Below are 12,222 nucleotides of genomic sequence, written 5' to 3'. Positions count from 1 at the left end.
TACAGTCTTACAAGCTATGAGTTTTGTAGTGTTTCACTGATAAGGTATAACAAGGTGTAAGAACTACCCACCACCCTAAAACTTGTATCTTGTTTTATATATATTACCATATTCTAAAACTTTAAACTCTAAGTTTTTTACTACATAATATAACACAATTCTAATTCACTACACACCTATAATCCCAGTTTTATCATTCAATTTTAGAAGCTTTCTCTAAAACCTCAGATCTATAGTACTCTCTTATATGTCTGTATCTTTCATCACAGAAAATTTAAAATTCTCAGTATCTGAGATTCTCACATCCCAAAGATTTTCCTGGTGGTATTTCCAATTCTTTCCTCTCTCTCTCTCAGTTGTGGGGCACTAGATGGAGCTGCAGACCTGCTGGAGGCTCCGTGCTCCATCCCTCTCCTGCTGCCCTCCTGCAGAGGGACCCCGAGCTCTTCGCATTTCCCACCAGCCCATCCCAGCCAAAAGTTCCCTCTGGGATTTGGAGGCGTGGCACACGCAGTGGCTTTGATTCAGTCCTTCTGATTTATGGTTGTCTCAAATGGGAATTTTATTTATGTATTTATTTATTTATTTATTGGTTTGTTTGTTTATTTATTTATTTATTTTAACTGAGTTTTGAGAGACGCGAATTTTTTGAAGTAGTTAGAGATGGGACGGTCAAAGGTGTGCAGCAAAGGGTCTGGGAATGTTTTTGTGCTGTGGTTTAACCAATCTGGCAAATAAGGACAGGTTCTCACCCCCTCCTTCCGCTGAGATGGGGAGAACAATCAGGAGAGTGCAAGCAAGAAAACTCATGGGTGAAAAAAATGATGGTTTAATACCAGAATAAGTAAAAGCCCCACCCACAAGCACAGCCAAACAAGGAATTCATTCCCTGTTCCCCATGGGCAAGTAAGGGTTCAGCCCCTCCCGGAAATCAGGGATCCATCAGGTCTAAAAGTGACTTGAAGGCAAACACAACCACTCAAAGTTCCCTTTCTCCTTCTCCCCCAGGTCTACATGCTGAGCAGGTTATAAGGTGTGGAATATCCCTCAAATCAATTGAAGATCAGCTGTCCCAGCAGTGTCACCTCAAACCTCTTGTGGACCCCAAGCCTCCTCACTGGTTCAGGGACAAGCAGAAAAGGCCTGATAAACCCTTGTTGGAACCCCATGCCTGGACTCTCCCGTGCCTTCCCAGCCCAGCTGTTCTGTGTGTGTGTGTCTGTGTTTGTGGGTAGGTGTCTGTTTGTCTGTCTGTGGGTGGGTGGGTGTGCTGGTGCTCTCATGGCTCCTGCCCGTTGGCACAAAATGCTCTCAGGGAAGATTGTGGGTTGCGTCCACCACGACCATGGACCAACCCAACATCCTGTGCTGAGCACGGCTTTGGGATGCTTTCCCCAGGTCAGGAATGTGGGATGGGAATCCAAAGGCAGGATTGCTGAAGTTCACAGAATTCCCAGAATGACCAGGTTGGAAGAGACCTTCAAGGTCATCAAGTCCAACCCAGCCCCAACAGCTCAACTCACCCCTGGCACCACATCCAGGCTTTGTTAAACACACCCAGGGATGGGGACTGCACCACCTCCCCGGGCAGCCATTCCAGAACTTTCTCTCTCTTTCTGTAAAAACTTTTTCCTGCTATCCAACCTGTATTTCCCTTGGTGCAGCTGCAGGCTGTGTGCTCTGGTTGTGTCAGTGCTGCCTGGAGACAGAGCCCAGCCCCAGCTGAGCACAGGCACCTTTCAGGAGCTGTGCAGAGTGATGAGGGCAGCCCTGAGTCTCCTTTTCTCCAGGCTGAGCTCCCTCAGGGGTTCCTCACAGGGCTTGAGGAGCTGCATTTTGCAGAAGCACAGGAGAGACAGAGCCCTCCTCACTGCTTCCCACCCCCACCCAATGTGGCAGTGGGGACAGCTCTGAGATGTCATCCCAACACCTCTGATGTTCCATTCTCTCTTTTCCCTCACTTTTCAGCAAGTTACAGACCCAGCTCATGTGGTCTAACACTCACCCTCAGCTCCTTTGCCTGTGCACAAGTTCTCCTGAAATTCCAGCTGCTCTCCCAGACAAATACTGAACCATCCCAGAACTGTCCCATTCCAAACCAAAATGTTTAGCTGGTTGTGACTGCTCATCATTTCTAGACTTCCTGGCATATAGTTAAGGGAACTTGATAGGAGATGGAGCAGCTTCAACAAGGGACCTACAAGGTGATCAGAGCTGTCAGGTACCATCCCAATAACACCATGCATGATGATAATAGTATCCAAAATGATGATTCTACAGCAATTTTAAAAGTATATTTCCCATTTCCAAAGTAAATTGGACAGATGCACTTTCTCCTTATCAGCATGGGATTTAATGCCCCTAGCAATTAATATACCTTGTATAGATCATTATCTAGAATTTAAGTTATGTAAAATATCTGTCTGTGCATTTTTATCCAATTTTAGACACACATTAGTTCACATTTGCCTTCCCTTGAAAATAAACTCTGCCATGTTTGTTGCCTATTCATTCACTAATTAGTTAGGAGAATTAATTGACTCTACTGCTCTATCATTCTCCAAAGCCAGACAAACATGACAGCTCTTGGGGAAAAACTGATTTTTCTTTTGTTCTTTATTTAGAGTGATTCTAGTTTAAATTTTGGATTAATGTGGAGGAATTCTCCTTTTGTAGTGCTCAAGCCATTTTTTTTTTTGCCTCTCAGTTCTTCTGCAACAGGTGCCTGCCTTGATGAGATCTGGCTTTGAAAAGGGCAGATTTGTGAGCAGCTGCCTCACATGTCCATGGCTGATGGCAACATGAAAACCTGACCTTGGCCAGCAGCAGGATTGCCTCTGGATTTAATGGAGCAAAGCCTGGAAAGGGAGGTGGCACCTTTCATTAGAGTGGCAGATATGAGGGGGAAAAGCAAAACACAATCTTTTCTCTATGTCTGAGAAAGCAGAAGCCACAATATCCACCCAAACTGAGCTTGGGGAACTATTCCGTGTTTAATTGTGTGCTGATCAGGCAGAACATAAGTAAAAAGGAGACCCTGGGAGAAGGGAAAAATCATTATTTGATGTGTAAATATTTCTTTATTCACTTGCTGATTAATTAAATGCCTGGAATTTAATTTTCCCCCCTAAAAAGCTTTATTTTGTTATCTATTTGGGACAGATGATGTTACTAATCTATTTAAATCAGCCCAACTTTGGTCTCCAGGCTGGGCCACCAGGACTGGTTTGTACCAATGCAAGTGGTATTTAAATTCCTGGGTTGGAAAGTCCTTTGGACAGGGAAATAATGAAGCCTAGAAACAAAGGTTCTGTAGGGAAAGGGAAAGGGAAAGGAAAGGAAAGGAAAGGAAAGGAAAGGAAAGGAAAGGAAAGGAAAGGAAAGGAAAGGAAAGGAAAGGAAAAAAGTCTTTGTGTGTGAGTTTTTTGGTGGGTTTTTTTCTGTTTGTGTGTGGATGGAGATCTTGTCTGTCTTTGGGACCCTTCACCAAATCCTTTAACCTAATAATCTCGGCTAATATTTGGAGGCTCTTTGATCTCCCTTAAACAGCAGGGAACTTTATTTCCTTGGGAGCAGTTTTTCTCTTGGAGCTGTCTGAACATTAAACAGCAAATTCCAACTCTGAGCAGTCAGTCCAGCAGCAAGTTCATTTTATCAGGCTAATTAAAGGAACAATTTAATAAGCTCACACAGGACATGCTCAGAATGCAAGGATGCTGCAGTCTGTGGAGAGAAGAGTCCATCAAAGGAGTTCTTCAGGAGGGAATGTGGCATGGTTTGTTACAACTCTGATGGCACATTTCTGCCCTGAGTGGTGACTCTTTCCTTTAAATCTTCCTTCAGAATGCTTTGGATATCTTTCATTTAGCTGCTCGCTGCTGAAGTAGGAAAATATCCTGTGTCAGGAGCTTTTCCTCTCATTAAAAAGTGATTTTTGCTTTAATGCAGAGTGACCACTGATGGCAGAGGGAGCAGAATTCAGGCTCTAATTGCGAGAATCCCATGCTGTGACAAGCAGTGGTTTTGCTTGCAAGCAAGCAGGGATGTTTCAGTCCTGGGGGGAGGAGGGGGCAGGCAGAGGATGGTGCTGAGACAGAGCTCAAGCTGATGAGCTGAATCCATAAACCAGCACAGCTGATTAAAAACAGACTTTAAGTCTTGATTTGTAATTTTCCTTTAATTTTGTAGAGCTTGCTATGAGATGTTTCTGCTCAGCCATTATCATTTTGATGCTTCTTTTTCTTAAGTGAAAGCAATTTTGAAATTTTGTTGGTTTTTTTTCTCTGCTTTCACATCTCCCTCATGTTTTCAGAAAGCTGATATTTTTTATGGAGATATAATACTTTTTTACTCTTTGATATAGAATCACAGAATGGTTTGGGTCGAAGGGACCTTAAAGCTCATCTTGAGCAGGGACACCTTCCACTATCCCAGGCTGCTCATAATTAGGGATTATTTAGAATTTTTTTCCCAAAATGACCGTAATTACACTTTGATTTTGAGAAGTAGAATGGAAAAGCAGAATTAATGCACATGTCAGCCCTTACTGACAGAGAAGGGGCTGATCTCCCCCTCAGCCCCGGGCAGTGTATTTGTCCTCAGTGCTTTGATGCTTCTTTCACAGTAGCTGGCAAATATTTTATATCCAGATGTTGACAGACCTCGAGTCCAGCATGTGAAGTGGCCACCAAGCAGCTTTTTGCTGCTGTTACAAAACAAGATATGCATTTCTTCAGTCCTGCAGAATAAATCTCAATGAAAGACACAAAGCAATACCAGATATGTTTTTAGAACACTGAATGTGTCCTACAAATTACAACTGGACAGTTAAAACCATTCCCCTTTGTCCTGTGATTACCAGCCTGTGTAAAAAGTCATTCCTCCTGTTTGTAAGCCATTTTTATTTACTGGAAAGCCAAAATGAGACCTCCCTGGATCCTTCTTTTCTCCAGGCTGAGCAGTGGCAGCTCTCTCTGTCTCCACAGCAGAGGATCTTATTACTCTTGCCCTGACAATAAACAGCCTACACTGTTTCTGTTTTGTACAATGTTGTTCTCCTAAGCATCTGTTGCTTAAAAACCAACATAAGTCAACTGTAGATTTTTCTCTGCCATCCCCACTCGTTAAGAAACATTAGAGCTGCTTCTCATGGCTCTGCCCTTTTGTTTTGCTCTCATTCAGAGAATTCAGGCTCCTGTGCCTTTTGCTGTGCAGCATCCCAGCTGGTGACCCAGATTAGCTGGCTTGCTCCCAGCCTTATCTCATTTCTACCTCATTGGGATAAAACAACCATTTTTGTTAAGGGCATTATATCTCTCTAGAACCATGAGCAGGCTTCTGCTGGGAGCTGCAGGAACTTCCCAGCATGAGCCACAATTTTTTCCCCAATTGAAATCCTGGGGTGTTGGAACCCTGGATGCTGAGAATTTTGGGCTTTCTGTGCTGCCAGGCACTGACCCCCAAGAGAAAACTGCATTGACCTGAGGCCGTGGAGAAGTTTCCAAAATGGAATGACAGAACTGGGATTGTGGGTGTGGAGTTTGAATAGAAGTGTGTGATATCACAGGGTGGGAAACTCAGAGTTTAAGGGTTTAAAATATAGTAATGTATATAAAGCAAGATGGAGGTTTTGGGGTGGAGGCTGGTCCTTCTTCTTCACCTTCTTCTCCATGGTGTGGGTGGTTTTGTGTCATTGGATTAAAAAAGTTCCCATTGCGGCCATGGGTGTGGTTTGGGTGGTTTTGTGTCATTGGCTTAAAAAAGTTCCCATTGCGGCCATGGGTTAAAAGTAAAAATAATTGAGGTGTCATTTCTTAATTGGACAGTTGATCCTTAAAAGGCCTTGTAGAGTTTTTCAGAGTGCAGTGCTGTAGAACTCAGGGTTTGTGAGAGTGTGACAGAGATAAGAACTGAAAAACATCTGAGTCCCAACAAGAAATACCATCTCACACATTTAATCCTGACCCTGGCAAAAAAAAGTTAAGACTCGACACTGGAATTTTCAGAATAATCATTTTCATCCCTGGAAGTGTTCAAGGCCTAGTTAGATGGGGCTGGGAGAAACCTGGGACAATGCAAGGTGTCCCTGCCCAGGTCAGGGTGGAAAAAAATTATGTTTAAGGTCCTTCCCAACCCAAACCATTCTATAATTCTGTGATATTAAGGAAATACTAGGCCTGATAATTTGTGTCTGTCTCCCAGTGAGGCTGAGGGAGGGACAGCAATGATTTCCATCCCATCACTGCAGCATGGGCACTCTGTTTAATTCAGTAGATTCAAACCAAGCAGCCTTCTGCAGACATCCACTACTCACTGCTGCAGCTCAGCCCCACATCCAGCTTTGGCATTTAGATCCCTCAGCTTGCTCCTTTAGTCAAGGAAGTGGTCTTTGCTCTCCATCAGCTTCTAAATCTGTTATAGCCTTCTTTTTTTTTAATTTAATTTTTTATTAACTTGCTCCATTTCCAGCTCTTCATGAGTTTTTTTTCCCCTCCAGTTGCATTTACATCTCTGACCCAGGGATCTCCCCCTTGCAGCCCTCCTCAGACATTTATAGTCTGCCCTAGCCAGAGGTTGTGCTTGTTCCCTTCCAAGTTTGAACAAGGGTCAGGGATCATTAGCTTGTTGCAGTCCCTAGCATGGATTAATTATTGTATTTTTCCCTTTACCTCCTGAACAATAGTACAAAGGTACTTCTTTACAGCCAGACCTTTGCTGTAGTCAGGTTTTTCAGTGTTTGCTTCGTTTTCATTTGCTTTTCCACCCCCCAGAGTATCTGCTATAATAAATATTGGATATGAGGGCAAAACCTGCATGAATCTCAGGAAGATCCCTAAGGATACACAGGACTCTGACCTTGGACAGGTAAAGTTTAGAGGAACCAGTCTGGAGCTTGGATTTGACTTTGACATCTCTCTTAAAGGACTTTCTTAGCCCTGCTAAGATCACAGCACATTATTTACTATATCTTTTCCTATATTTTGGTTTTTTCCTATATTTTGTGTCCTCTTGGAGAAAACCACTTTTTTCCTGGGGGAAAAAAAAAGAAAAAAAGTAACTGCAGGATTTAAAATGTTGATGATGAAAACTCCTGCAGCTGAATTGTTCGAGCCACAGGGTCACAGGGCACATAGAAGAAAGACTGAGCAATGCTCTGTTTTCATCAAATGGTGTTTCACTGACAGCTTCTGCAGAGAAAACCAAGCCTGAAAGAAAGTTTTTCTGAGGCTGAGAACAATTAATAAAGGATATAAAGCTGACGTTTGGGCCCCTGGAATTATGGACACATTTCCTGTTAAATTGGCACATTAAATATTCTTATTTGCACTCTAAATTGGGCCCCACGTGAGGGCCTCACCTGGCCTGCAAGTCCTTGTGGCTTGCCTCTAAAACTCTGAATTTTAAAACTCTGAAACCTCTCAATTTTATTTAAGTTTTTTCTATTTATTTCTGCCATTTTTTATTTATCTGAATAAATAAGTGCTTAAATGGGATAGTGGAAAGGGCAGCAAGGGGTTGGAGTGAGGTAGTCTTTAAAATCCCTTCCAACCCAAACCCAAACCTTCAAGCCTGGCTTTTTTTTTAAACCTAGTTAGTTTTTTCTCGTTTAGTTTTAACTTTTTAATGTTACAAATCAGAATCTGCATGTCCATTCCTATTCTACTTTGTCTTTCTTTTTAATATTGCTGCAGATATTGGCATTCATTCAATTAACCCAAACTCAATTTGGTCTTACTAGATTGATTTTTCTGTTAACTGCATGGAACACTGGGAAAATATTTGTAGAGTTAAATAGATCTACAGGGACTTGCTGGAATATCCATACAATCTTCATGTAGTTTATCAGAACTGTCAGTTCTTCTTATCTAATTCTGACACTTACATGACCTCATTATTGAGAGATCTGAGCATTTCAGGCTTTTTTTTATTTATCTTGACAGCTTCTTTAAGGGATGGGGACATAATATTATCCCTCTTCTACAGCTGGCTGAAACCCATGAGATCAAGCCTGGATTTATTAATTTCTGTTAAGGAATGTTGAACCTGCTTTTCCTGAGTCAGAGTTGCTCTGACTCAGCTATTTAGGGACCACAGGGCAATTAAGAAGCAGATTCTTAAAAGTAACTGGATTTTTAAAAGATACAACAGTGAAACGTGGAATTTGCTGGAAATAAGTTTATAATCCTGTGGATTTTTTAAAAAAAAGGGTAATTTGGAAATGGGGTTTTATAATTTTAATCATTTTAATCATTTTGACTCAGGTCTTATAAAATTGCATAAGGAAGCACTGCATATCCACTGATTTCCACAGAATATTGTCTGCAATTACTTGAAAACTTCTGCGCCATAAAAATTAAACAAAATTATGGTCCTAACTGATTTCCACAGAATATTGTCTGCAATTACTTTAAAACTTCAACTTCTGTTCCATAAAAATTAAACAAAATTATGAGAACACCTGAAACAGTTATTACAGTTTTTAGGGTTATTAGGCTGTTTCCAACAAATTAAAAAAAAAAAAAGGCAACTGTCTTGCCTTGCTCTCCTAAACTGTAATTTTGTGGCAAACAGCAATGAGGTGACACATGGATGAGAAGGAAGCTTTCATTGCTATTTCTGTTTTGAGAGTGGACATCAGACCTTTCTCTCTGTGCCGGTTTCACCCACGTGCAGCCATGGCTGTTCAGGCCTTGATGAAACAGAAATGGTATTTACAGCAGTGCCTGTCTCACCAAAACACTGATTTTTAACCATTTAAAGCTGTTTATTGCTGCCCCTATCATGCTCAGCACACTTTTTCTCTAATATCTCACTTCAATTAGTGTTTTTTAGCCTGCAGATTCCTCTTTCTTGCTGTGTGTTCGCAGTGGCTGCACAGTGAAGTGCAAATGAAGTTTAAATGTCTCCTGCAAGTTGTTGGCATTTTGGGGTTAATGGTGGAGGTTCAATCTGCTCCTTTATTCCTAAAAAGAAACTTTTCTACACATTACTCTTTTTTTACTCTGTTACAAAAATTGCTTAGGGGGAACCTTATAATTTTGAGAAAATTGAGCCTCCGCAGCTGCTGGAGCTGACAGTGTCTGACAAATCCTTTTCCTCTGGGGTTGTGTCAATTATGTTGTTACAGAACATGCTGAGCCTGGATCCCTCCCAGCTTTTTTTGCTTTTTTTTTGACACGTTTCTTGGAGATGTCATTTGCAATGATGGATGGAACAGTTGCATTCAGGCAGCGCTTTCTATAGAAAGTTGTGCTTTTTGGAGAAAGATCAGTGTTTAATTGCAGGTTGGAACCATTAAAGCTTTTTCTATTAAGTGATCTAATAATGGGATAAAGAGGCCTTTTAAAATCTCTAGCTCTTGGGGTTGCTGCATTAAATAAAGTTTCAGAAAGCTACAGTGCTTTTTTTTCCACTCTGAACAGACTTAATTCTTCTGGTTTTGTCTCTTTTTTTTTTTCATTTCTTTTGATGCTTTGTCAAGGCTGACCTAGAACAGAGGCTGGACAGAGCTAAAGTTGGGATTTATTAGATAGTGTCAACAGATCCACCTTGGGCAGCACCAGAGCCCAGCCAGGGCTGCACCCAAGATGAACCCAAATGGCCCCAAAATGCACGAGCGCTGCCGGGGTCTCTCCCTGGGCTCAGCTCTGCTCCATGTGCACATTGCAGTTCAGTGTCCAATCCCAGCTGCAGCCCCTGCAGTCCCATCCTGCTTGTTTTTCTCTCTCCAGCCCACGGGGTTTGTGCTCCTGGGCTGAGATTTGGATCATTTGTCCTTGGTGCCCAGCTGGAGCAGGAATTGTTTTGTCTCCCTGCTCTGTGCAGAGAGCTCACCATGCCCTGATGTGAAGCTCAGACCCACACACTAGAGCAGCACAGAATCTGAAAATATAAAAGCTAAAACCTGAGGCATCAGTTTTATTTTTCTTAATGGTTTCTTTTCCTATGATACTTTCATGTTTTGCAATTTGGATTTCTGTAGCTGATAATACTCTGATTAAACGTATTCTGTGTAATATTCTGAGTAGTCTGTGTAAATGCACAGGGCTTGATCCCATCAATACCTTTAATTTCATTTGGCTTCCTTTGGCTTTTGGGGGCAGTTGGAGGCTGGGATCAAAAATATCCATCAGTTCTTAAATCAAATGTCACATTTTCAGCCTAGCAAACTCTTCACCACCAGGACAGATTTCATTACCCATGCAGCTGAATTATTACATTTTTAACATGGTTTTGGCCACGCATTTTAATTAATTCCTGGATTTGTTCACATCAGCTAGCAGAAGGCATTGGTGATTTTTCAAGAAGAAGTTTGGATGATTTCCTGATGGGTGGGGGAATGGATTTTAGGACCCATTTTAGATCCCATCTTAGGTACAGTACAAATGGGTCCAGGGAGTCTGAAATGCAGCAGCTCAGCACAGACTCCAGGAACCTCCAGAGAAGAGATTTTAGGATTTTAGGATTGACATCACAGGTGTCTCCACCAAGGTTCATGTTGACTTCACAGTCCATGGGGAGAAAAGAGCACTTTTTCCACTCTTTGCTGACTTATTTTAAACTTCTACAGTGGGATGAGTGAAAAAAAAAAAAAAAGGCAACCCCAAAATAAAACCATGTCAGAAGTTCTACAGCTCAGGAGAGAGTTGGAAGGGACCCATCAGAGGTGCTGCAGTGGAGTCTCACACTTCCCACCGAGGGTCTGGAGTTGTTTGTGTGACACAAATCACAGCCAAAAAGTTTGTTTCTCAACACCATTTGGGAAGTTAAGGAGAACTTTGGGAATTGGGACTGTTCCTGGTGCTGCCTTGTGCTTGGAATTGAAACTGGTGTGTTTTAGAAAAGTATTTCCTTAAAAACTGCTTCATTCAGAACATCAACCAGTTTGGATTGGGAAGAAGTAAGGACACCCACCTTTGTTAAAGGGATTTTCTGAGTCTCTGCTTTAAGTCTGGCTGCAGCCTAAGGTATTTTATTCCTTCTGCAGCTCTAATTGTTACAAAACATACACAACACTGGACCCCAGGCGACCAGAGTGAAGACAATTCTTCAGCAAAGCCTCAGGAAGCAAATAAAAATTATTGCAAATTGTGCTGTGGTTGGATAAAATCTTGCACTGTACTTATTTGTAATCTCTTCTTGCAATTGCATTTTTCCTGTGACCTTCTCTATTCACTGAGAACTAAAATTTCCTTAGTTTGCTCCCTTTGAAAATTCCTGTTAAGTGCTGAAAGATGAAATCCAAAATTTAATTTCTTGGCATCTTTCTAACCACAACTGTCAGAGCTCTGCAGCTTCTCAGGGTATTTCCAGTTGGACTTTTTCTTGTCTCTGTCAGGTCTCTTCTCTTGGCTTTTTCGCTTGCTTTGTGACTTCATGATGCCGTTTAAACCTTCCCAAAACATTCAAGGTGTTAAAAAAGAACACTTCCACTTTGATTTTGGTTTGGAAATGTTACAGTGGTTCCTGAGGTAAAAAAATACAAACAGTGATTTTCAAATACAGAATTTTCCCTCCCTGGTCCAAAGAAAAAGTCACAAAAATTAAGTGCTCCTACTCACAGTTAATATTTGGAATGCTAAAGCATGACAAATTGGTGAGAAAACTGACTATCACATCCCTCTAAAATACTGTCAATCAAACAAAAAGTCAGATGTTTCTAAAAAGCAACATTTTATGCTCCTGTTCCTGTTGATAAAGAAACTTCTACCTTAAAAGTAGAAGCCCAGGACTCTTGAGAAATTTCATATCAATTTTTCTTGGCTTACAGCAATTTTTCCTGTGACATTTGCAGTATTACCAACCTTGGTGAACCTGACTCAGTGTTTTCTTTCTGGTTTTAAACCTTCTTCATCAGGAAAGGCTTTTAACACAAAGACCTCTTCAGCTCCTCTGTTACCTTACCAAGGACACAACAAATTATCTGCACCATAAATTATCCCAGGAATTTTTATAAAGGTCTCCATCCTGCTGTGGATTGGGATGCAAAGCTGGGAAAGTTTAATTAAGGCAGAAGATGTGCCTTTAACCATATAAACACACACCCTTCTGATCTCTGGGGACACCCATAAAGGGAGGATATTCAGGCTGGATTAGCCACTAAATCCCATAATCAGTGCTGCACATCCTCTCTCCTGATGATCTTACACAGGCATCTGTTGGAGTTGTGGAACACAAGACATTGCAAAGAAAGAATTAAAAGAAACAAATTTAATTTTTTTT

Source organism: Passer montanus, unplaced genomic scaffold (genome assembly GCF_014805655.1).
Source record: "Passer montanus isolate IOZ18808 unplaced genomic scaffold, ASM1480565v1 scaffold59, whole genome shotgun sequence".
Taxonomy (NCBI): domain Eukaryota; kingdom Metazoa; phylum Chordata; class Aves; order Passeriformes; family Passeridae; genus Passer; species Passer montanus.
This window is presented reverse-complemented; position numbering follows the sequence as displayed.